The sequence below is a fragment of the Hyla sarda genome, unplaced genomic scaffold (genome assembly GCF_029499605.1).
Source record: "Hyla sarda isolate aHylSar1 unplaced genomic scaffold, aHylSar1.hap1 scaffold_768, whole genome shotgun sequence".
NCBI lineage: Eukaryota > Metazoa > Chordata > Amphibia > Anura > Hylidae > Hyla > Hyla sarda.
The window spans coordinates 17,493-43,067 of NW_026610791.1; the positions used below are offsets into that span (position 1 = coordinate 17,493).

At 46.4% G+C, this 25,575-nt stretch overlaps 10 non-coding genes and 2 pseudogenes across 10 annotated transcripts; all 12 read left to right on the top strand.

The window, feature by feature from the left end:
* The first annotated feature begins 113 nt into the window (after positions 1-113).
* On the top strand, positions 114-304 carry LOC130345983 (U2 spliceosomal RNA). Its single transcript, XR_008884378.1, has one exon. It is a non-coding gene; the product is annotated as a U2 spliceosomal RNA (small nuclear RNA).
* Positions 305-2,402: 2,098 nt separating this feature from the next.
* LOC130345915 (U2 spliceosomal RNA) lies at positions 2,403-2,593 on the top strand. The gene has a single exon (XR_008884316.1). It is a non-coding gene; the product is annotated as a U2 spliceosomal RNA (small nuclear RNA).
* A 2,091-nt stretch (positions 2,594-4,684) lies between these two features.
* On the top strand, positions 4,685-4,875 carry LOC130345927 (U2 spliceosomal RNA). The gene has a single exon (XR_008884327.1). It is a non-coding gene; the product is annotated as a U2 spliceosomal RNA (small nuclear RNA).
* A 2,102-nt stretch (positions 4,876-6,977) lies between these two features.
* On the top strand, positions 6,978-7,137 carry LOC130345935 (U2 spliceosomal RNA; annotated as a pseudogene).
* Positions 7,138-7,792: 655 nt separating this feature from the next.
* LOC130345928 (U2 spliceosomal RNA) lies at positions 7,793-8,004 on the top strand (annotated as a pseudogene).
* A 2,076-nt stretch (positions 8,005-10,080) lies between these two features.
* On the top strand, positions 10,081-10,271 carry LOC130345938 (U2 spliceosomal RNA). Its single transcript, XR_008884333.1, has one exon. It is a non-coding gene; the product is annotated as a U2 spliceosomal RNA (small nuclear RNA).
* A 2,088-nt stretch (positions 10,272-12,359) lies between these two features.
* Positions 12,360-12,550, top strand: LOC130345939 (U2 spliceosomal RNA). Its single transcript, XR_008884334.1, has one exon. It is a non-coding gene; the product is annotated as a U2 spliceosomal RNA (small nuclear RNA).
* Positions 12,551-14,642: 2,092 nt separating this feature from the next.
* On the top strand, positions 14,643-14,833 carry LOC130345940 (U2 spliceosomal RNA). Its single transcript, XR_008884335.1, has one exon. It is a non-coding gene; the product is annotated as a U2 spliceosomal RNA (small nuclear RNA).
* A 2,090-nt stretch (positions 14,834-16,923) lies between these two features.
* LOC130345942 (U2 spliceosomal RNA) lies at positions 16,924-17,114 on the top strand. Its single transcript, XR_008884336.1, has one exon. It is a non-coding gene; the product is annotated as a U2 spliceosomal RNA (small nuclear RNA).
* Positions 17,115-19,194: 2,080 nt separating this feature from the next.
* On the top strand, positions 19,195-19,385 carry LOC130345943 (U2 spliceosomal RNA). Its single transcript, XR_008884337.1, has one exon. It is a non-coding gene; the product is annotated as a U2 spliceosomal RNA (small nuclear RNA).
* Positions 19,386-21,479: 2,094 nt separating this feature from the next.
* Positions 21,480-21,670, top strand: LOC130345944 (U2 spliceosomal RNA). The gene has a single exon (XR_008884338.1). It is a non-coding gene; the product is annotated as a U2 spliceosomal RNA (small nuclear RNA).
* A 2,094-nt stretch (positions 21,671-23,764) lies between these two features.
* LOC130345945 (U2 spliceosomal RNA) lies at positions 23,765-23,955 on the top strand. Its single transcript, XR_008884339.1, has one exon. It is a non-coding gene; the product is annotated as a U2 spliceosomal RNA (small nuclear RNA).
* The last annotated feature ends 1,620 nt before the right edge of the window (positions 23,956-25,575 follow it).

Sequence of the window (25,575 nt, forward strand, 5' to 3'; positions counted from 1 at the left end):
TGACTGCCCCCCAGCCCAGAGTGTGCATGGAAAATTGTCTGGCAGCCTCCCTGACAGCAAGCAGTGATAGTGCCCATGAAGGGGACCTTGTTGGGCCCGCCCCTTTCACGGTTATCGCTTCTCGGCCTTTTGGCTAAGATCAAGTGTAGTATCTGTTCTTATCAGTTTAATATCTGATACGTCCCCTATCTGGGGACCATATATTAAATGGATTTTTGAGAACGGGGGCCGATTTCGAAGCTTGCTTCCGTCGCCCTATGCATTGACCCGATATGGCAGTATCTTCGGGTACAGTGCACCACCCCCTTACAGGGTTAAAAAGAAAGATTCCTACTTTCATTGCTACCTGCTTGCTGGCTAGCCAGCTAGCCAGCCCTGTGGGCCTTGCTGCTGCTGCAGCCAAAAAACAAAAGGTGGTGCTGCTGCTGCTTCTGCTGCTTCTGCTTCTGCTTGTGTCTGGCCCCTGTTGGAGCGTCCAGGCACAGGACTTCTGCTGCTGCTGACTAAATGGCCTCCTTAATTGGATCATTTGAGTAGCCAGCACACCTGTGCAGGTAGGGCATGACATGATAGGCAGCTGCCTTGATAGCGGGTGGGTGCTGAATGTTCCTAATTGACAAAATAAGATTAATGCTTATGAAGAAATATAAAATCTCATCCCTTCCCCAATATCGCGCCACACCCCTACCCCTTAATTCCCTGGTTGAACGTGATGGACATATGTCTTTTTTCGACCGTACTAACTATGTAACTATGTAACATAACATGGGGGGGGGGGGGGGGGGGTCTCCTGGCTGTTCACACAGGTGTGTCATTGCTGTACATTGACCATGCATTGCTTCTGTGGTATTGCAAAGGCAAAGACAAATGCTTCCAGCCATCCATTGCACTAATGGATTGGTCATCAGCTGGCTGTCTATGTCCCGCATCAATATAGACCAAAGTACAGAGGGTTAGGCTATGCTATTGTGCACCTACCTGATGCATCAGAAGGTGCGAGGCCCTTGCTAAATTCTGTGCACAGACTTTGAGATCTATGCTTTAGACTGTATCTAAACCTGCTCCAACATGGACTGACATTCTGGCCTACTTTCAGCCGATGCGACTTGTCTGTCGCTGAACAGTCGCTTTTTATGTATTCAGCACCTATGTATAATGTTGTAAAAATGCTCTAGAAGCTAAAGTCGCAGAAATGTCACACATATTTGGCCTGCAACTTTCTGTGCGACAAATTCAGACAGGAAAAATCAGTATAAATCCTTAGAAAATTATCCCCCAGTGTCTCCATCTGCTGGCGGTATTGAATAAGCATTGCTGCACTGATGGGGTATGCATTAGACGAAAAAAAAGAAGAAAAAGAAGAATAATACGCCCAGAAAAGAGGCGAAAAGGAGAAAAACGTAAAAAAACGTGAAAAAAAAGTAAGAGGAAGAGAAGGGAAAAAAAGGTGGAAATGGGTTTAAAAGTGATTTCGGCGGAGAAATATATATATATATATATATATATATATATATATATATATATATATATGCGCACACACACACATAGATATAAACGTATTCTCCGTTGAGATATTGCAGCCGCTGCTGTGTCCAGGCCCAGGAGCCTTAGCACTGTGCTGTGATGTCACTCAATACCACTGACATCACTAGGTGTAAACAACATCTCTCCTTTGCTGTGTATGTGACTATGGAGCTGTTTGGTGATGTCGTCTATTACGGCCTTCATAGAAGCAACAGGAGATTGTTGCATCCATCTTGAACCCTCAGAACTACAGTGCTATGATGTCACTCACTTCCACAGGCCTTGCAGAGTGTAAACAACAACAACCCAGCTTTGTTGTGTATGTAACCAAAGGGATTTGTGATGTCACCTAGAACCTTCACAGCAGCGACAGCTTTATGAGGAGCATCAGCACTGCTCTGCCTGAGCAGAACCATCACCGCCATAGGTTGTCAAATAACCCGGATTTAACCCACACAGGTAAGTCCAATGGGGTGCAGGCATGTCCTCTATGCTTACAGCTTCCCGTGGGTGTTGGTTTGATACCGTTTGGGGACAGCCAAGGAGGCATCTGCAGGCAACAAAGGTAGGTGTGTGCTTGTGTGTGTGTTTCCTATGCAGATCCTAAGCCCAGTGTCACATGCAAGTAGGAGGAGTAAGAAGGGTTCCTGGCAAATCCGGGTTATGGATTGCATTTAAAAAGGCCCCGTGGGAGTGCAATGGGCCCCTGTCTTGCTGCTTAGCAATAATGGTATGGGTTTAGGTTCTGCTGTGTGTACTGGTGGTTGACTGCCCCCCAGCCCAGAGTGTGCATGGAAAATTGTCTGGCAGCCTCCCTGACAGCAAGCAGTGATAGTGCCCATGAAGGGGACCTTGTTGGGCCCGCCCCTTTCATGGTTATCGCTTCTCGGCCTTTTGGCTAAGATCAAGTGTAGTATCTGTTCTTATCAGTTTAATATCTGATACGTCCCCTATCTGGGGACCATATATTAAATGGATTTTTGAGAACGGGGGCCGATTTCGAAGCTTGCTTCCGTCGCCCTATGCATTGACCCGATATGGCAGTATCTTCGGGTACAGTGCACCACCCCCTTACAGGGTTAAAAAGAAAGATTCCTACTTTCATTGCTACCTGCTTGCTGGCTAGCCAGCTAGCCAGCCCTGTGGGCCTTGCTGCTGCTGCAGCCAAAAAACAAAAGGTGGTGCTGCTGCTGCTTCTGCTGCTTCTGCTTCTGCTTGTGTCTGGCCCCTGTTGGAGCGTCCAGGCACAGGACTTCTGCTGCTGCTGACTAAATGGCCTCCTTAATTGGATCATTTGAGTAGCCAGCACACCTGTGCAGGTAGGGCATGACATGATAGGCAGCTGCCTTGATAGCGGGTGGGTGCTGAATGTTCCTAATTGACAAAATAAGATTAATGCTTATGAAGAAATATAAAATCTCATCCCTTCCCCAATATCGCGCCACACCCCTACCCCTTAATTCCCTGGTTGAACGTGATGGACATATGTCTTTTTTCGACCGTACTAACTATGTAACTATGTAACATAACATGGGGGGGGGGGGGGGGGGTCTCCTGGCTGTTCACACAGGTGTGTCATTGCTGTACATTGACCATGCATTGCTTCTGTGGTATTGCAAAGGCAAAGACAAATGCTTCCAGCCATCCATTGCACTAATGGATTGGTCATCAGCTGGCTGTCTATGTCCCGCATCAATATAGACCAAAGTACAGAGGGTTAGGCTATGCTATTGTGCACCTACCTGATGCATCAGAAGGTGCGAGGCCCTTGCTAAATTCTGTGCACAGACTTTGAGATCTATGCTTTAGACTGTATCTAAACCTGCTCCAACATGGACTGACATTCTGGCCTACTTTCAGCCGATGCGACTTGTCTGTCGCTGAACAGTCGCTTTTTATGTATTCAGCACCTATGTATAATGTTGTAAAAATGCTCTAGAAGCTAAAGTCGCAGAAATGTCACACATATTTGGCCTGCAACTTTCTGTGCGACAAATTCAGACAGGAAAAATCAGTATAAATCCTTAGAAAATTATCCCCCAGTGTCTCCATCTGCTGGCGGTATTGAATAAGCATTGCTGCACTGATGGGGTATGCATTAGACGAAAAAAAAGAAGAAAAAGAAGAATAATACGCCCAGAAAAGAGGCGAAAAGGAGAAAAACGTAAAAAAACGTGAAAAAAAAGTAAGAGGAAGAGAAGGGAAAAAAAGGTGGAAATGGGTTTAAAAGTGATTTCGGCGGAGAAATATATATATATATATATATATATATATATATATATATATATGCGCACACACACACATAGATATAAACGTATTCTCCGTTGAGATATTGCAGCCGCTGCTGTGTCCAGGCCCAGGAGCCTTAGCACTGTGCTGTGATGTCACTCAATACCACTGACATCACTAGGTGTAAACAACATCTCTCCTTTGCTGTGTATGTGACTATGGAGCTGTTTGGTGATGTCGTCTATTACGGCCTTCATAGAAGCAACAGGAGATTGTTGCATCCATCTTGAACCCTCAGAACTACAGTGCTATGATGTCACTCACTTCCACAGGCCTTGCAGAGTGTAAACAACAACAACCCAGCTTTGTTGTGTATGTAACCAAAGGGATTTGTGATGTCACCTAGAACCTTCACAGCAGCGACAGCTTTATGAGGAGCATCAGCACTGCTCTGCCTGAGCAGAACCATCACCGCCATAGGTTGTCAAATAACCCGGATTTAACCCACACAGGTAAGTCCAATGGGGTGCAGGCATGTCCTCTATGCTTACAGCTTCCCGTGGGTGTTGGTTTGATACCGTTTGGGGACAGCCAAGGAGGCATCTGCAGGCAACAAAGGTAGGTGTGTGCTTGTGTGTGTGTTTCCTATGCAGATCCTAAGCCCAGTGTCACATGCAAGTAGGAGGAGTAAGAAGGGTTCCTGGCAAATCCGGGTTATGGATTGCATTTAAAAAGGCCCCGTGGGAGTGCAATGGGCCCCTGTCTTGCTGCTTAGCAATAATGGTATGGGTTTAGGTTCTGCTGTGTGTACTGGTGGTTGACTGCCCCCCAGCCCAGAGTGTGCATGGAAAATTGTCTGGCAGCCTCCCTGACAGCAAGCAGTGATAGTGCCCATGAAGGGGACCTTGTTGGGCCCGCCCCTTTCACGGTTATCGCTTCTCGGCCTTTTGGCTAAGATCAAGTGTAGTATCTGTTCTTATCAGTTTAATATCTGATACGTCCCCTATCTGGGGACCATATATTAAATGGATTTTTGAGAACGGGGGCCGATTTCGAAGCTTGCTTCCGTCGCCCTATGCATTGACCCGATATGGCAGTATCTTCGGGTACAGTGCACCACCCCCTTACAGGGTTAAAAAGAAAGATTCCTACTTTCATTGCTACCTGCTTGCTGGCTAGCCAGCTAGCCAGCCCTGTGGGCCTTGCTGCTGCTGCAGCCAAAAAACAAAAGGTGGTGCTGCTGCTGCTTCTGCTGCTTCTGCTTCTGCTTGTGTCTGGCCCCTGTTGGAGCGTCCAGGCACAGGACTTCTGCTGCTGCTGACTAAATGGCCTCCTTAATTGGATCATTTGAGTAGCCAGCACACCTGTGCAGGTAGGGCATGACATGATAGGCAGCTGCCTTGATAGCGGGTGGGTGCTGAATGTTCCTAATTGACAAAATTTAATGCTTATGAAGAAATATAAAATCTCATCCCTTCCCCAATATCGCGCCACACCCCTACCCCTTAATTCCCTGGTTGAACGTGATGGACATATGTCTTTTTTCGACCGTACTAACTATGTAACTATGTAACATAACATGGGGGGGGGGGGGGGGGGGGTCTCCTGGCTGTTCACACAGGTGTGTCATTGCTGTACATTGACCATGCATTGCTTCTGTGGTATTGCAAAGGCAAAGACAAATGCTTCCAGCCATCCATTGCACTAATGGATTGGTCATCAGCTGGCTGTCTATGTCCCGCATCAATATAGACCAAAGTACAGAGGGTTAGGCTATGCTATTGTGCACCTACCTGATGCATCAGAAGGTGCGAGGCCCTTGCTAAATTCTGTGCACAGACTTTGAGATCTATGCTTTAGACTGTATCTAAACCTGCTCCAACATGGACTGACATTCTGGCCTACTTTCAGCCGATGCGACTTGTCTGTCGCTGAACAGTCGCTTTTTATGTATTCAGCACCTATGTATAATGTTGTAAAAATGCTCTAGAAGCTAAAGTCGCAGAAATGTCACACATATTTGGCCTGCAACTTTCTGTGCGACAAATTCAGACAGGAAAAATCAGTATAAATCCTTAGAAAATTATCCCCCAGTGTCTCCATCTGCTGGCGGTATTGAATAAGCATTGCTGCACTGATGGGGTATGCATTAGACGAAAAAAAAGAAGAAAAAGAAGAATAATACGCCCAGAAAAGAGGCGAAAAGGAGAAAAACGTAAAAAAAACGTGAAAAAAAAGTAAGAGGAAGAGAAGGGAAAAAAAGGTGGAAATGGGTTTAAAAGTGATTTCGGCGGAGAAATATATATATATATATATATATATATATATATATATATATATATATATATATATGCGCACACACACACATAGATATAAACGTATTCTCCGTTGAGATATTGCAGCCGCTGCTGTGTCCAGGCCCAGGAGCCTTAGCACTGTGCTGTGATGTCACTCAATACCACTGACATCACTAGGTGTAAACAACATCTCTCCTTTGCTGTGTATGTGACTATGGAGCTGTTTGGTGATGTCGTCTATTACGGCCTTCATAGAAGCAACAGGAGATTGTTGCATCCATCTTGAACCCTCAGAACTACAGTGCTATGATGTCACTCACTTCCACAGGCCTTGCAGAGTGTAAACAACAACAACCCAGCTTTGTTGTGTATGTAACCAAAGGGATTTGTGATGTCACCTAGAACCTTCACAGCAGCGACAGCTTTATGAGGAGCATCAGCACTGCTCTGCCTGAGCAGAACCATCACCGCCATAGGTTGTCAAATAACCCGGATTTAACCCACACAGGTAAGTCCAATGGGGTGCAGGCATGTCCTCTATGCTTACAGCTTCCCGTGGGTGTTGGTTTGATACCGTTTGGGGACAGCCAAGGAGGCATCTGCAGGCAACAAAGGTAGGTGTGTGCTTGTGTGTGTGTTTCCTATGCAGATCCTAAGCCCAGTGTCACATGCAAGTAGGAGGAGTAAGAAGGGTTCCTGGCAAATCCGGGTTATGGATTGCATTTAAAAAGGCCCCGTGGGAGTGCAATGGGCCCCTGTCTTGCTGCTTAGCAATAATGGTATGGGTTTAGGTTCTGCTGTGTGTACTGGTGGTTGACTGCCCCCCAGCCCAGAGTGTGCATGGAAAATTGTCTGGCAGCCTCCCTGACAGCAAGCAGTGATAGTGCCCATGAAGGGGACCTTGTTGGGCCCGCCCCTTTCACGGTTATCGCTTCTCGGCCTTTTGGCTAAGATCAAGTGTAGTATCTGTTCTTATCAGTTTTCATGCTGGTGGGGATGGGTGCTGCATGGAGGATGCAGGTGTACCAGGGCTTTCCGGGGCTGGTTCTGAGGAATCAGCTCGACGGCTGCCCCGATGTGACCTGTTCCCTCCGGGTCTCGCCATGAGGCTGAGAGGGTCTAGAGCCGAGGTACTTTTGTGCCTCGGGGAGTGGTGACCCCGAGGTGCCGAAACTCACTGGGAGAATAGGCTCACTGAGTTGAAGCACGGGCACCATAATCTCTTCACCTTGTGGCACTCACCTCTTGATTCCCGGCCTTCTGGCTAGGATCAGAGAAATTTTTATAGATCTGGCCGGATGTCCGGGCAGTATATCTGCACACATTCACTTATTTATTTATTTTTTGTCTCACTGTGTCACTTTTTGCGTGTTGTGTGTTCACAGGATTTGTCAGGATGCGGTAGCCCTTCTGGGTGTCCCTCCTGGCGGTCTAGGGGAGGTGTGTGTGGCCATTAGGTTCCGCACCTCCCTGCAAACACCCCGGGTACTCCTGCTTCGCAGGGTACCTACCGTAATCGGCTCTGCGGGCAGATACCTTGGCTAACGCCAAGGGGGATGCCGGGAGCATTTGTGGTCTCCTAGTAGCTTCGGCGAAAAGGGACATCGAACCTGGAACCTCGCAGGTACCTTTTGGTCCGGAGGCGAAGGGTAAGGTTTGTTGGGGGGCCTCTCTCCTATCGGAGAAGGGCTTGCGATAGACCGCATCCTTTGTGCACGTTTTTTTTAGTGTAACACGTTTGCACTTTTTCTTGCACTTTGGGTGAATCGAAAGCACGTTCCTCGGCTTTAGAAAAAAAAAATCTGTTCTTATCAGTTTAATATCTGATACGTCCCCTATCTGGGGACCATATATTAAATGGATTTTTGAGAACGGGGGCCGATTTCGAAGCTTGCTTCCGTCGCCCTATGCATTGACCCGATATGGCAGTATCTTCGGGTACAGTGCACCACCCCCTTACAGGGTTAAAAAGAAAGATTCCTACTTTCATTGCTACCTGCTTGCTGGCTAGCCAGCTAGCCAGCCCTGTGGGCCTTGCTGCTGCTGCAGCCAAAAAACAAAAGGTGGTGCTGCTGCTGCTTCTGCTGCTTCTGCTTCTGCTTGTGTCTGGCCCCTGTTGGAGCGTCCAGGCACAGGACTTCTGCTGCTGCTGACTAAATGGCCTCCTTAATTGGATCATTTGAGTAGCCAGCACACCTGTGCAGGTAGGGCATGACATGATAGGCAGCTGCCTTGATAGCGGGTGGGTGCTGAATGTTCCTAATTGACAAAATAAGATTAATGCTTATGAAGAAATATAAAATCTCATCCCTTCCCCAATATCGCGCCACACCCCTACCCCTTAATTCCCTGGTTGAACGTGATGGACATATGTCTTTTTTCGACCGTACTAACTATGTAACTATGTAACATAACATGGGGGGGGGGGGGGGGGGGGGTCTCCTGGCTGTTCACACAGGTGTGTCATTGCTGTACATTGACCATGCATTGCTTCTGTGGTATTGCAAAGGCAAAGACAAATGCTTCCAGCCATCCATTGCACTAATGGATTGGTCATCAGCTGGCTGTCTATGTCCCGCATCAATATAGACCAAAGTACAGAGGGTTAGGCTATGCTATTGTGCACCTACCTGATGCATCAGAAGGTGCGAGGCCCTTGCTAAATTCTGTGCACAGACTTTGAGATCTATGCTTTAGACTGTATCTAAACCTGCTCCAACATGGACTGACATTCTGGCCTACTTTCAGCCGATGCGACTTGTCTGTCGCTGAACAGTCGCTTTTTATGTATTCAGCACCTATGTATAATGTTGTAAAAATGCTCTAGAAGCTAAAGTCGCAGAAATGTCACACATATTTGGCCTGCAACTTTCTGTGCGACAAATTCAGACAGGAAAAATCAGTATAAATCCTTAGAAAATTATCCCCCAGTGTCTCCATCTGCTGGCGGTATTGAATAAGCATTGCTGCACTGATGGGGTATGCATTAGACGAAAAAAAAGAAGAAAAAGAAGAATAATACGCCCAGAAAAGAGGCGAAAAGGAGAAAAACGTAAAAAAACGTGAAAAAAAAGTAAGAGGAAGAGAAGGGAAAAAAAGGTGGAAATGGGTTTAAAAGTGATTTCGGCGGAGAAATATATATATATATATATATATATGCGCACACACACACATAGATATAAACGTATTCTCCGTTGAGATATTGCAGCCGCTGCTGTGTCCAGGCCCAGGAGCCTTAGCACTGTGCTGTGATGTCACTCAATACCACTGACATCACTAGGTGTAAACAACATCTCTCCTTTGCTGTGTATGTGACTATGGAGCTGTTTGGTGATGTCGTCTATTACGGCCTTCATAGAAGCAACAGGAGATTGTTGCATCCATCTTGAACCCTCAGAACTACAGTGCTATGATGTCACTCACTTCCACAGGCCTTGCAGAGTGTAAACAACAACAACCCAGCTTTGTTGTGTATGTAACCAAAGGGATTTGTGATGTCACCTAGAACCTTCACAGCAGCGACAGCTTTATGAGGAGCATCAGCACTGCTCTGCCTGAGCAGAACCATCACCGCCATAGGTTGTCAAATAACCCGGATTTAACCCACACAGGTAAGTCCAATGGGGTGCAGGCATGTCCTCTATGCTTACAGCTTCCCGTGGGTGTTGGTTTGATACCGTTTGGGGACAGCCAAGGAGGCATCTGCAGGCAACAAAGGTAGGTGTGTGCTTGTGTGTGTGTTTCCTATGCAGATCCTAAGCCCAGTGTCACATGCAAGTAGGAGGAGTAAGAAGGGTTCCTGGCAAATCCGGGTTATGGATTGCATTTAAAAAGGCCCCGTGGGAGTGCAATGGGCCCCTGTCTTGCTGCTTAGCAATAATGGTATGGGTTTAGGTTCTGCTGTGTGTACTGGTGGTTGACTGCCCCCCAGCCCAGAGTGTGCATGGAAAATTGTCTGGCAGCCTCCCTGACAGCAAGCAGTGATAGTGCCCATGAAGGGGACCTTGTTGGGCCCGCCCCTTTCACGGTTATCGCTTCTCGGCCTTTTGGCTAAGATCAAGTGTAGTATCTGTTCTTATCAGTTTAATATCTGATACGTCCCCTATCTGGGGACCATATATTAAATGGATTTTTGAGAACGGGGGCCGATTTCGAAGCTTGCTTCCGTCGCCCTATGCATTGACCCGATATGGCAGTATCTTCGGGTACAGTGCACCACCCCCTTACAGGGTTAAAAAGAAAGATTCCTACTTTCATTGCTACCTGCTTGCTGGCTAGCCAGCTAGCCAGCCCTGTGGGCCTTGCTGCTGCTGCAGCCAAAAAACAAAAGGTGGTGCTGCTGCTGCTTCTGCTTCTGCTTGTGTCTGGCCCCTGTTGGAGCGTCCAGGCACAGGACTTCTGCTGCTGCTGACTAAATGGCCTCCTTAATTGGATCATTTGAGTAGCCAGCACACCTGTGCAGGTAGGGCATGACATGATAGGCAGCTGCCTTGATAGCGGGTGGGTGCTGAATGTTCCTAATTGACAAAATAAGATTAATGCTTATGAAGAAATATAAAATCTCATCCCTTCCCCAATATCGCGCCACACCCCTACCCCTTAATTCCCTGGTTGAACGTGATGGACATATGTCTTTTTTCGACCGTACTAACTATGTAACTATGTAACATAACATGGGGGGGGGGGGGGGGGTCTCCTGGCTGTTCACACAGGTGTGTCATTGCTGTACATTGACCATGCATTGCTTCTGTGGTATTGCAAAGGCAAAGACAAATGCTTCCAGCCATCCATTGCACTAATGGATTGGTCATCAGCTGGCTGTCTATGTCCCGCATCAATATAGACCAAAGTACAGAGGGTTAGGCTATGCTATTGTGCACCTACCTGATGCATCAGAAGGTGCGAGGCCCTTGCTAAATTCTGTGCACAGACTTTGAGATCTATGCTTTAGACTGTATCTAAACCTGCTCCAACATGGACTGACATTCTGGCCTACTTTCAGCCGATGCGACTTGTCTGTCGCTGAACAGTCGCTTTTTATGTATTCAGCACCTATGTATAATGTTGTAAAAATGCTCTAGAAGCTAAAGTCGCAGATAGAAGCTAAAGTCGCAGAAATGTCACACATATTTGGCCTGCAACTTTCTGTGCGACAAATTCAGACAGGAAAAATCAGTATAAATCCTTAGAAAATTATCCCCCAGTGTCTCCATCTGCTGGCGGTATTGAATAAGCATTGCTGCACTGATGGGGTATGCATTAGACGAAAAAAAAGAAGAAAAAGAAGAATAATACGCCCAGAAAAGAGGCGAAAAGGAGAAAAACGTAAAAAAACGTGAAAAAAAAGTAAGAGGAAGAGAAGGGAAAAAAAGGTGGAAATGGGTTTAAAAGTGATTTCGGCGGAGAAATATATATATATATATATATATATATATATGCGCACACACACACATAGATATAAACGTATTCTCCGTTGAGATATTGCAGCCGCTGCTGTGTCCAGGCCCAGGAGCCTTAGCACTGTGCTGTGATGTCACTCAATACCACTGACATCACTAGGTGTAAACAACATCTCTCCTTTGCTGTGTATGTGACTATGGAGCTGTTTGGTGATGTCGTCTATTACGGCCTTCATAGAAGCAACAGGAGATTGTTGCATCCATCTTGAACCCTCAGAACTACAGTGCTATGATGTCACTCACTTCCACAGGCCTTGCAGAGTGTAAACAACAACAACCCAGCTTTGTTGTGTATGTAACCAAAGGGATTTGTGATGTCACCTAGAACCTTCACAGCAGCGACAGCTTTATGAGGAGCATCAGCACTGCTCTGCCTGAGCAGAACCATCACCGCCATAGGTTGTCAAATAACCCGGATTTAACCCACACAGGTAAGTCCAATGGGGTGCAGGCATGTCCTCTATGCTTACAGCTTCCCGTGGGTGTTGGTTTGATACCGTTTGGGGACAGCCAAGGAGGCATCTGCAGGCAACAAAGGTAGGTGTGTGCTTGTGTGTGTGTTTCCTATGCAGATCCTAAGCCCAGTGTCACATGCAAGTAGGAGGAGTAAGAAGGGTTCCTGGCAAATCCGGGTTATGGATTGCATTTAAAAAGGCCCCGTGGGAGTGCAATGGGCCCCTGTCTTGCTGCTTAGCAATAATGGTATGGGTTTAGGTTCTGCTGTGTGTACTGGTGGTTGACTGCCCCCCAGCCCAGAGTGTGCATGGAAAATTGTCTGGCAGCCTCCCTGACAGCAAGCAGTGATAGTGCCCATGAAGGGGACCTTGTTGGGCCCGCCCCTTTCACGGTTATCGCTTCTCGGCCTTTTGGCTAAGATCAAGTGTAGTATCTGTTCTTATCAGTTTAATATCTGATACGTCCCCTATCTGGGGACCATATATTAAATGGATTTTTGAGAACGGGGGCCGATTTCGAAGCTTGCTTCCGTCGCCCTATGCATTGACCCGATATGGCAGTATCTTCGGGTACAGTGCACCACCCCCTTACAGGGTTAAAAAGAAAGATTCCTACTTTCATTGCTACCTGCTTGCTGGCTAGCCAGCTAGCCAGCCCTGTGGGCCTTGCTGCTGCTGCAGCCAAAAAACAAAAGGTGGTGCTGCTGCTGCTTCTGCTGCTTCTGCTTCTGCTTGTGTCTGGCCCCTGTTGGAGCGTCCAGGCACAGGACTTCTGCTGCTGCTGACTAAATGGCCTCCTTAATTGGATCATTTGAGTAGCCAGCACACCTGTGCAGGTAGGGCATGACATGATAGGCAGCTGCCTTGATAGCGGGTGGGTGCTGAATGTTCCTAATTGACAAAATAAGATTAATGCTTATGAAGAAATATAAAATCTCATCCCTTCCCCAATATCGCGCCACACCCCTACCCCTTAATTCCCTGGTTGAACGTGATGGACATATGTCTTTTTTCGACCGTACTAACTATGTAACTATGTAACATAACATGGGGGGGGGGGGGGGGGTCTCCTGGCTGTTCACACAGGTGTGTCATTGCTGTACATTGACCATGCATTGCTTCTGTGGTATTGCAAAGGCAAAGACAAATGCTTCCAGCCATCCATTGCACTAATGGATTGGTCATCAGCTGGCTGTCTATGTCCCGCATCAATATAGACCAAAGTACAGAGGGTTAGGCTATGCTATTGTGCACCTACCTGATGCATCAGAAGGTGCGAGGCCCTTGCTAAATTCTGTGCACAGACTTTGAGATCTATGCTTTAGACTGTATCTAAACCTGCTCCAACATGGACTGACATTCTGGCCTACTTTCAGCCGATGCGACTTGTCTGTCGCTGAACAGTCGCTTTTTATGTATTCAGCACCTATGTATAATGTTGTAAAAATGCTCTAGAAGCTAAAGTCGCAGAAATGTCACACATATTTGGCCTGCAACTTTCTGTGCGACAAATTCAGACAGGAAAAATCAGTATAAATCCTTAGAAAATTATCCCCCAGTGTCTCCATCTGCTGGCGGTATTGAATAAGCATTGCTGCACTGATGGGGTATGCATTAGACGAAAAAAAAGAAGAAAAAGAAGAATAATACGCCCAGAAAAGAGGCGAAAAGGAGAAAAACGTAAAAAAACGTGAAAAAAAAGTAAGAGGAAGAGAAGGGAAAAAAAGGTGGAAATGGGTTTAAAAGTGATTTCGGCGGAGAAATATATATATATATATATATATATATATATATATATATATATATGCGCACACACACACATAGATATAAACGTATTCTCCGTTGAGATATTGCAGCCGCTGCTGTGTCCAGGCCCAGGAGCCTTAGCACTGTGCTGTGATGTCACTCAATACCACTGACATCACTAGGTGTAAACAACATCTCTCCTTTGCTGTGTATGTGACTATGGAGCTGTTTGGTGATGTCGTCTATTACGGCCTTCATAGAAGCAACAGGAGATTGTTGCATCCATCTTGAACCCTCAGAACTACAGTGCTATGATGTCACTCACTTCCACAGGCCTTGCAGAGTGTAAACAACAACAACCCAGCTTTGTTGTGTATGTAACCAAAGGGATTTGTGATGTCACCTAGAACCTTCACAGCAGCGACAGCTTTATGAGGAGCATCAGCACTGCTCTGCCTGAGCAGAACCATCACCGCCATAGGTTGTCAAATAACCCGGATTTAACCCACACAGGTAAGTCCAATGGGGTGCAGGCATGTCCTCTATGCTTACAGCTTCCCGTGGGTGTTGGTTTGATACCGTTTGGGGACAGCCAAGGAGGCATCTGCAGGCAACAAAGGTAGGTGTGTGCTTGTGTGTGTGTTTCCTATGCAGATCCTAAGCCCAGTGTCACATGCAAGTAGGAGGAGTAAGAAGGGTTCCTGGCAAATCCGGGTTATGGATTGCATTTAAAAAGGCCCCGTGGGAGTGCAATGGGCCCCTGTCTTGCTGCTTAGCAATAATGGTATGGGTTTAGGTTCTGCTGTGTGTACTGGTGGTTGACTGCCCCCCAGCCCAGAGTGTGCATGGAAAATTGTCTGGCAGCCTCCCTGACAGCAAGCAGTGATAGTGCCCATGAAGGGGACCTTGTTGGGCCCGCCCCTTTCACGGTTATCGCTTCTCGGCCTTTTGGCTAAGATCAAGTGTAGTATCTGTTCTTATCAGTTTAATATCTGATACGTCCCCTATCTGGGGACCATATATTAAATGGATTTTTGAGAACGGGGGCCGATTTCGAAGCTTGCTTCCGTCGCCCTATGCATTGACCCGATATGGCAGTATCTTCGGGTACAGTGCACCACCCCCTTACAGGGTTAAAAAGAAAGATTCCTACTTTCATTGCTACCTGCTTGCTGGCTAGCCAGCTAGCCAGCCCTGTGGGCCTTGCTGCTGCTGCAGCCAAAAAACAAAAGGTGGTGCTGCTGCTGCTTCTGCTGCTTCTGCTTCTGCTTGTGTCTGGCCCCTGTTGGAGCGTCCAGGCACAGGACTTCTGCTGCTGCTGACTAAATGGCCTCCTTAATTGGATCATTTGAGTAGCCAGCACACCTGTGCAGGTAGGGCATGACATGATAGGCAGCTGCCTTGATAGCGGGTGGGTGCTGAATGTTCCTAATTGACAAAATAAGATTAATGCTTATGAAGAAATATAAAATCTCATCCCTTCCCCAATATCGCGCCACACCCCTACCCCTTAATTCCCTGGTTGAACGTGATGGACATATGTCTTTTTTCGACCGTACTAACTATGTAACTATGTAACATAACATGGGGGGGGGGGGGTCTCCTGGCTGTTCACACAGGTGTGTCATTGCTGTACATTGACCATGCATTGCTTCTGTGGTATTGCAAAGGCAAAGACAAATGCTTCCAGCCATCCATTGCACTAATGGATTGGTCATCAGCTGGCTGTCTATGTCCCGCATCAATATAGACCAAAGTACAGAGGGTTAGGCTATGCTATTGTGCACCTACCTGATGCATCAGAAGGTGCGAGGCCCTTGCTAAATTCTGTGCACAGACTTTGAGATCTATGCTTTAGACTGTATCTAAACCTGCTCCAACATGGACTGACATTCTGGCCTACTTTCAGCCGATGCGACTTGTCTGTCGCTGAACAGTCGCTTTTTATGTATTCAGCACCTATGTATAATGTTGTAAAAATGCTCTAGAAGCTAAAGTCGCAGAAATGTCACACATATTTGGCCTGCAACTTTCTGTGCGACAAATTCAGACAGGAAAAATCAGTATAAATCCTTAGAAAATTATCCCCCAGTGTCTCCATCTGCTGGCGGTATTGAATAAGCATTGCTGCACTGATGGGGTATGCATTAGACGAAAAAAAAGAAGAAAAAGAAGAATAATACGCCCAGAAAAGAGGCGAAAAGGAGAAAAACGTAAAAAAACGTGAAAAAAAAGTAAGAGGAAGAGAAGGGAAAAAAAGGTGGAAATGGGTTTAAAAGTGATTTCGGCGGAGAAATATATATATATATATATATATATATATATATATATATATATATATGCGCACACACACACATAGATATAAACGTATTCTCCGTTGAGATATTGCAGCCGCTGCTGTGTCCAGGCCCAGGAGCCTTAGCACTGTGCTGTGATGTCACTCAATACCACTGACATCACTAGGTGTAAACAACATCTCTCCTTTGCTGTGTATGTGACTATGGAGCTGTTTGGTGATGTCGTCTATTACGGCCTTCATAGAAGCAACAGGAGATTGTTGCATCCATCTTGAACCCTCAGAACTACAGTGCTATGATGTCACTCACTTCCACAGGCCTTGCAGAGTGTAAACAACAACAACCCAGCTTTGTTGTGTATGTAACCAAAGGGATTTGTGATGTCACCTAGAACCTTCACAGCAGCGACAGCTTTATGAGGAGCATCAGCACTGCTCTGCCTGAGCAGAACCATCACCGCCATAGGTTGTCAAATAACCCGGATTTAACCCACACAGGTAAGTCCAATGGGGTGCAGGCATGTCCTCTATGCTTACAGCTTCCCGTGGGTGTTGGTTTGATACCGTTTGGGGACAGCCAAGGAGGCATCTGCAGGCAACAAAGGTAGGTGTGTGCTTGTGTGTGTGTTTCCTATGCAGATCCTAAGCCCAGTGTCACATGCAAGTAGGAGGAGTAAGAAGGGTTCCTGGCAAATCCGGGTTATGGATTGCATTTAAAAAGGCCCCGTGGGAGTGCAATGGGCCCCTGTCTTGCTGCTTAGCAATAATGGTATGGGTTTAGGTTCTGCTGTGTGTACTGGTGGTTGACTGCCCCCCAGCCCAGAGTGTGCATGGAAAATTGTCTGGCAGCCTCCCTGACAGCAAGCAGTGATAGTGCCCATGAAGGGGACCTTGTTGGGCCCGCCCCTTTCACGGTTATCGCTTCTCGGCCTTTTGGCTAAGATCAAGTGTAGTATCTGTTCTTATCAGTTTAATATCTGATACGTCCCCTATCTGGGGACCATATATTAAATGGATTTTTGAGAACGGGGGCCGATTTCGAAGCTTGCTTCCGTCGCCCTATGCATTGACCCGATATGGCAGTATCTTCGGGTACAGTGCACCACCCCCTTACAGGGTTAAAAAGAAAGATTCCTACTTTCATTGCTACCTGCTTGCTGGCTAGCCAGCTAGCCAGCCCTGTGGGCCTTGCTGCTGCTGCAGCCAAAAAACAAAAGGTGGTGCTGCTGCTGCTTCTGCTGCTTCTGCTTCTGCTTGTGTCTGGCCCCTGTTGGAGCGTCCAGGCACAGGACTTCTGCTGCTGCTGACTAAATGGCCTCCTTAATTGGATCATTTGAGTAGCCAGCTGACATGATAGGCAGCTGCCTTGATAGCGGGTGGGTGCTGAATGTTCCTAATTGACAAAATAAGATTAATGCTTATGAAGAAATATAAAATCTCATCCCTTCCCCAATATCGCGCCACACCCCTACCCCTTAATTCCCTGGTTGAACGTGATGGACATATGTCTTTTTTCGACCGTACTAACTATGTAACTATGTAACATAACATGGGGGGGGGGGGGGGGGTCTCCTGGCTGTTCACACAGGTGTGTCATTGCTGTACATTGACCATGCATTGCTTCTGTGGTATTGCAAAGGCAAAGACAAATGCTTCCAGCCATCCATTGCACTAATGGATTGGTCATCAGCTGGCTGTCTATGTCCCGCATCAATATAGACCAAAGTACAGAGGGTTAGGCTATGCTATTGTGCACCTACCTGATGCATCAGAAGGTGCGAGGCCCTTGCTAAATTCTGTGCACAGACTTTGAGATCTATGCTTTAGACTGTATCTAAACCTGCTCCAACATGGACTGACATTCTGGCCTACTTTCAGCCGATGCGACTTGTCTGTCGCTGAACAGTCGCTTTTTATGTATTCAGCACCTATGTATAATGTTGTAAAAATGCTCTAGAAGCTAAAGTCGCAGAAATGTCACACATATTTGGCCTGCAACTTTCTGTGCGACAAATTCAGACAGGAAAAATCAGTATAAATCCTTAGAAAATTATCCCCCAGTGTCTCCATCTGCTGGCGGTATTGAATAAGCATTGCTGCACTGATGGGGTATGCATTAGACGAAAAAAAAGAAGAAAAAGAAGAATAATACGCCCAGAAAAGAGGCGAAAAGGAGAAAAACGTAAAAAAACGTGAAAAAAAAGTAAGAGGAAGAGAAGGGAAAAAAAGGTGGAAATGGGTTTAAAAGTGATTTCGGCGGAGAAATATATATATATATATATATATATATATATATATATATATATATATATATTGCGCACACACACACATAGATATAAACGTATTCTCCGTTGAGATATTGCAGCCGCTGCTGTGTCCAGGCCCAGGAGCCTTAGCACTGTGCTGTGATGTCACTCAATACCACTGACATCACTAGGTGTAAACAACATCTCTCCTTTGCTGTGTATGTGACTATGGAGCTGTTTGGTGATGTCGTCTATTACGGCCTTCATAGAAGCAACAGGAGATTGTTGCATCCATCTTGAACCCTCAGAACTACAGTGCTATGATGTCACTCACTTCCACAGGCCTTGCAGAGTGTAAACAACAACAACCCAGCTTTGTTGTGTATGTAACCAAAGGGATTTGTGATGTCACCTAGAACCTTCACAGCAGCGACAGCTTTATGAGGAGCATCAGCACTGCTCTGCCTGAGCAGAACCATCACCGCCATAGGTTGTCAAATAACCCGGATTTAACCCACACAGGTAAGTCCAATGGGGTGCAGGCATGTCCTCTATGCTTACAGCTTCCCGTGGGTGTTGGTTTGATACCGTTTGGGGGACAGCCAAGGAGGCATCTGCAGGCAACAAAGGTAGGTGTGTGCTTGTGTGTGTGTTTCCTATGCAGATCCTAAGCCCAGTGTCACATGCAAGTAGGAGGAGTAAGAAGGGTTCCTGGCAAATCCGGGTTATGGATTGCATTTAAAAAGGCCCCGTGGGAGTGCAATGGGCCCCTGTCTTGCTGCTTAGCAATAATGGTATGGGTTTAGGTTCTGCTGTGTGTACTGGTGGTTGACTGCCCCCCAGCCCAGAGTGTGCATGGAAAATTGTCTGGCAGCCTCCCTGACAGCAAGCAGTGATAGTGCCCATGAAGGGGACCTTGTTGGGCCCGCCCCTTTCACGGTTATCGCTTCTCGGCCTTTTGGCTAAGATCAAGTGTAGTATCTGTTCTTATCAGTTTAATATCTGATACGTCCCCTATCTGGGGACCATATATTAAATGGATTTTTGAGAACGGGGGCCGATTTCGAAGCTTGCTTCCGTCGCCCTATGCATTGACCCGATATGGCAGTATCTTCGGGTACAGTGCACCACCCCCTTACAGGGTTAAAAAGAAAGATTCCTACTTTCATTGCTACCTGCTTGCTGGCTAGCCAGCTAGCCAGCCCTGTGGGCCTTGCTGCTGCTGCAGCCAAAAAACAAAAGGTGGTGCTGCTGCTGCTTCTGCTGCTTCTGCTTCTGCTTGTGTCTGGCCCCTGTTGGAGCGTCCAGGCACAGGACTTCTGCTGCTGCTGACTAAATGGCCTCCTTAATTGGATCATTTGAGTAGCCAGCACACCTGTGCAGGTAGGGCATGACATGATAGGCAGCTGCCTTGATAGCGGGTGGGTGCTGAATGTTCCTAATTGACAAAATAAGATTAATGCTTATGAAGAAATATAAAATCTCATCCCTTCCCCAATATCGCGCCACACCCCTACCCCTTAATTCCCTGGTTGAACGTGATGGACATATGTCTTTTTTCGACCGTACTAACTATGTAACTATGTAACATAACATGGGGGGGGGGGGGGGGGGGGTCTCCTGGCTGTTCACACAGGTGTGTCATTGCTGTACATTGACCATGCATTGCTTCTGTGGTATTGCAAAGGCAAAGACAAATGCTTCCAGCCATCCATTGCACTAATGGATTGGTCATCAGCTGGCTGTCTATGTCCCGCATCAATATAGACCAAAGTACAGAGGGTTAGGCTATGCTATTGTGCACCTACCTGATGCATCAGAAGGTGCGAGGCCCTTGCTAAATTCTGTGCACAGACTTTGAGATCTATGCTTTAGACTGTATCTAAACCTGCTCCAACATGGACTGACATTCTGGCCTACTTTCAGCCGATGCGACTTGTCTGTCGCTGAACAGTCGCTTTTTATGTATTCAGCACCTATGTATAATGTTGTAAAAATGCTCTAGAAGCTAAAGTCGCAGAAATGTCACACATATTTGGCCTGCAACTTTCTGTGCGACAAATTCAGACAGGAAAAATCAGTATAAATCCTTAGAAAATTATCCCCCAGTGTCTCCATCTGCTGGCGGTATTGAATAAGCATTGCTGCACTGATGGGGTATGCATTAGACGAAAAAAAAGAAGAAAAAGAAGAATAATACGCCCAGAACAGAGGCGAAAAGGAGAAAAACGTAAAAAAACGTGAAAAAAAAGTAAGAGGAAGAGAAGGGAAAAAAAGGTGGAAATGGGTTTAAAAGTGATTTCGGCGGAGAAATATATATATATATATATATATATATATATATATATATATATAGCGCACACACACACATAGATATAAACGTATTCTCCGTTGAGATATTGCAGCCGCTGCTGTGTCCAGGCCCAGGAGCCTTAGCACTGTGCTGTGATGTCACTCAATACCACTGACATCACTAGGTGTAAACAACATCTCTCCTTTGCTGTGTATGTGACTATGGAGCTGTTTGGTGATGTCGTCTATTACGGCCTTCATAGAAGCAACAGGAGATTGTTGCATCCATCTTGAACCCTCAGAACTACAGTGCTATGATGTCACTCACTTCCACAGGCCTTGCAGAGTGTAAACAACAACAACCCAGCTTTGTTGTGTATGTAACCAAAGGGATTTGTGATGTCACCTAGAACCTTCACAGCAGCGACAGCTTTATGAGGAGCATCAGCACTGCTCTGCCTGAGCAGAACCATCACCGCCATAGGTTGTCAAATAACCCGGATTTAACCCACACAGGTAAGTCCAATGGGGTGCAGGCATGTCCTCTATGCTTACAGCTTCCCGTGGGTGTTGGTTTGATACCGTTTGGGGACAGCCAAGGAGGCATCTGCAGGCAACAAAGGTAGGTGTGTGCTTGTGTGTGTGTTTCCTATGCAGATCCTAAGCCCAGTGTCACATGCAAGTAGGAGGAGTAAGAAGGGTTCCTGGCAAATCCGGGTTATGGATTGCATTTAAAAAGGCCCCGTGGGAGTGCAATGGGCCCCTGTCTTGCTGCTTAGCAATAATGGTATGGGTTTAGGTTCTGCTGTGTGTACTGGTGGTTGACTGCCCCCCAGCCCAGAGTGTGCATGGAAAATTGTCTGGCAGCCTCCCTGACAGCAAGCAGTGATAGTGCCCATGAAGGGGACCTTGTTGGGCCCGCCCCTTTCACGGTTATCGCTTCTCGGCCTTTTGGCTAAGATCAAGTGTAGTATCTGTTCTTATCAGTTTAATATCTGATACGTCCCCTATCTGGGGACCATATATTAAATGGATTTTTGAGAACGGGGGCCGATTTCGAAGCTTGCTTCCGTCGCCCTATGCATTGACCCGATATGGCAGTATCTTCGGGTACAGTGCACCACCCCCTTACAGGGTTAAAAAGAAAGATTCCTACTTTCATTGCTACCTGCTTGCTGGCTAGCCAGCTAGCCAGCCCTGTGGGCCTTGCTGCTGCTGCAGCCAAAAAACAAAAGGTGGTGCTGCTGCTGCTTCTGCTGCTTCTGCTTCTGCTTGTGTCTGGCCCCTGTTGGAGCGTCCAGGCACAGGACTTCTGCTGCTGCTGACTAAATGGCCTCCTTAATTGGATCATTTGAGTAGCCAGCACACCTGTGCAGGTAGGGCATGACATGATAGGCAGCTGCCTTGATAGCGGGTGGGTGCTGAATGTTCCTAATTGACAAAATAAGATTAATGCTTATGAAGAAATATAAAATCTCATCCCTTCCCCAATATCGCGCCACACCCCTACCCCTTAATTCCCTGGTTGAACGTGATGGACATATGTCTTTTTTCGACCGTACTAACTATGTAACTATGTAACATAACATGGGGGGGGGGGGGGGGGTCTCCTGGCTGTTCACACAGGTGTGTCATTGCTGTACATTGACCATGCATTGCTTCTGTGGTATTGCAAAGGCAAAGACAAATGCTTCCAGCCATCCATTGCACTAATGGATTGGTCATCAGCTGGCTGTCTATGTCCCGCATCAATATAGACCAAAGTACAGAGGGTTAGGCTATGCTATTGTGCACCTACCTGATGCATCAGAAGGTGCGAGGCCCTTGCTAAATTCTGTGCACAGACTTTGAGATCTATGCTTTAGACTGTATCTAAACCTGCTCCAACATGGACTGACATTCTGGCCTACTTTCAGCCGATGCGACTTGTCTGTCGCTGAACAGTCGCTTTTTATGTATTCAGCACCTATGTATAATGTTGTAAAAATGCTCTAGAAGCTAAAGTCGCAGAAATGTCACACATATTTGGCCTGCAACTTTCTGTGCGACAAATTCAGACAGGAAAAATCAGTATAAATCCTTAGAAAATTATCCCCCAGTGTCTCCATCTGCTGGCGGTATTGAATAAGCATTGCTGCACTGATGGGGTATGCATTAGACGAAAAAAAAGAAGAAAAAGAAGAATAATACGCCCAGAAAAGAGGCGAAAAGGAGAAAAACGTAAAAAAACGTGAAAAAAAAGTAAGAGGAAGAGAAGGGAAAAAAAGGTGGAAATGGGTTTAAAAGTGATTTCGGCGGAGAAATATATATATATATATATATATATATATATATATATATATATATATGCGCACACACACACATAGATATAAACGTATTCTCCGTTGAGATATTGCAGCCGCTGCTGTGTCCAGGCCCAGGAGCCTTAGCACTGTGCTGTGATGTCACTCAATACCACTGACATCACTAGGTGTAAACAACATCTCTCCTTTGCTGTGTATGTGACTATGGAGCTGTTTGGTGATGTCGTCTATTATGGCCTTCATAGAAGCAACAGGAGATTGTTGCATCCATCTAGAACCCTCAGAACTACAGTGCTATGATGTCACTCACTTCCACAGGCCTTGCAGAGTGTAAACAACAACAACCCAGCTTTGTTGTGTATGTAACCAAAGGGATTTGTGATGTCACCTAGAACCTTCACAGCAGCGACAGCTTTATGAGGAGCATCAGCACTGCTCTGCCTGAGCAGAACCATCACCGCCATAGGTTGTCAAATAACCCGGATTTAACCCACACAGGTAAGTCCAATGGGGTGCAGGCATGTCCTCTATGCTTACAGCTTCCCGTGGGTGTTGGTTTGATACCGTTTGGGGACAGCCAAGGAGGCATCTGCAGGCAACAAAGGTAGGTGTGTGCTTGTGTGTGTGTTTCCTATGCAGATCCTAAGCCCAGTGTCACATGCAAGTAGGAGGAGTAAGAAGGGTTCCTGGCAAATCCGGGTTATGGATTGCATTTAAAAAGGCCCCGTGGGAGTGCAATGGGCCCCTGTCTTGCTGCTTAGCAATAATGGTATGGGTTTAGGTTCTGCTGTGTGTACTGGTGGTTGACTGCCCCCCAGCCCAGAGTGTGCATGGAAAATTGTCTGGCAGCCTCCCTGACAGCAAGCAGTGATAGTGCCCATGAAGGGGACCTTGTTGGGCCCGCCCCTTTCACGGTTATCGCTTCTCGGCCTTTTGGCTAAGATCAAGTGTAGTATCTGTTCTTATCAGTTTAATATCTGATACGTCCCCTATCTGGGGACCATATATTAAATGGATTTTTGAGAACGGGGGCCGATTTCGAAGCTTGCTTCCGTCGCCCTATGCATTGACCCGATATGGCAGTATCTTCGGGTACAGTGCACCACCCCCTTACAGGGTTAAAAAGAAAGATTCCTACTTTCATTGCTACCTGCTTGCTGGCTAGCCAGCTAGCCAGCCCTGTGGGCCTTGCTGCTGCTGCAGCCAAAAAACAAAAGGTGGTGCTGCTGCTGCTTCTGCTGCTTCTGCTTCTGCTTGTGTCTGGCCCCTGTTGGAGCGTCCAGGCACAGGACTTCTGCTGCTGCTGACTAAATGGCCTCCTTAATTGGATCATTTGAGTAGCCAGCACACCTGTGCAGGTAGGGCATGACATGATAGGCAGCTGCCTTGATAGCGGGTGGGTGCTGAATGTTCCTAATTGACAAAATAAGATTAATGCTTATGAAGAAATATAAAATCTCATCCCTTCCCCAATATCGCGCCACACCCCTACCCCTTAATTCCCTGGTTGAACGTGATGGACATATGTCTTTTTTCGACCGTACTAACTATGTAACTATGTAACATAACATGGGGGGGGTCTCCTGGCTGTTCACACAGGTGTGTCATTGCTGTACATTGACCATGCATTGCTTCTGTGGTATTGCAAAGGCAAAGACAAATGCTTCCAGCCATCCATTGCACTAATGGATTGGTCATCAGCTGGCTGTCTATGTCCCGCATCAATATAGACCAAAGTACAGAGGGTTAGGCTATGCTATTGTGCACCTACCTGATGCATCAGAAGGTGCGAGGCCCTTGCTAAATTCTGTGCACAGACTTTGAGATCTATGCTTTAGACTGTATCTAAACCTGCTCCAACATGGACTGACATTCTGGCCTACTTTCAGCCGATGCGACTTGTCTGTCGCTGAACAGTCGCTTTTTATGTATTCAGCACCTATGTATAATGTTGTAAAAATGCTCTAGAAGCTAAAGTCGCAGAAATGTCACACATATTTGGCCTGCAACTTTCTGTGCGACAAATTCAGACAGGAAAAATCAGTATAAATCCTTAGAAAATTATCCCCCAGTGTCTCCATCTGCTGGCGGTATTGAATAAGCATTGCTGCACTGATGGGGTATGCATTAGACGAAAAAAAAGAAGAAAAAGAAGAATAATACGCCCAGAAAAGAGGCGAAAAGGAGAAAAACGTAAAAAAACGTGAAAAAAAAGTAAGAGGAAGAGAAGGGAAAAAAAGGTGGAAATGGGTTTAAAAGTGATTTCGGCGGAGAAATATATATATATATATATATATATATATATATATATATATATATACGCGCACACACACACATAGATATAAACGTATTCTCCGTTGAGATATTGCAGCCGCTGCTGTGTCCAGGCCCAGGAGCCTTAGCACTGTGCTGTGATGTCACTCAATACCACTGACATCACTAGGTGTAAACAACATCTCTCCTTTGCTGTGTATGTGACTATGGAGCTGTTTGGTGATGTCGTCTATTACGGCCTTCATAGAAGCAACAGGAGATTGTTGCATCCATCTTGAACCCTCAGAACTACAGTGCTATGATGTCACTCACTTCCACAGGCCTTGCAGAGTGTAAACAACAACAACCCAGCTTTGTTGTGTATGTAACCAAAGGGATTTGTGATGTCACCTAGAACCTTCACAGCAGCGACAGCTTTATGAGGAGCATCAGCACTGCTCTGCCTGAGCAGAAC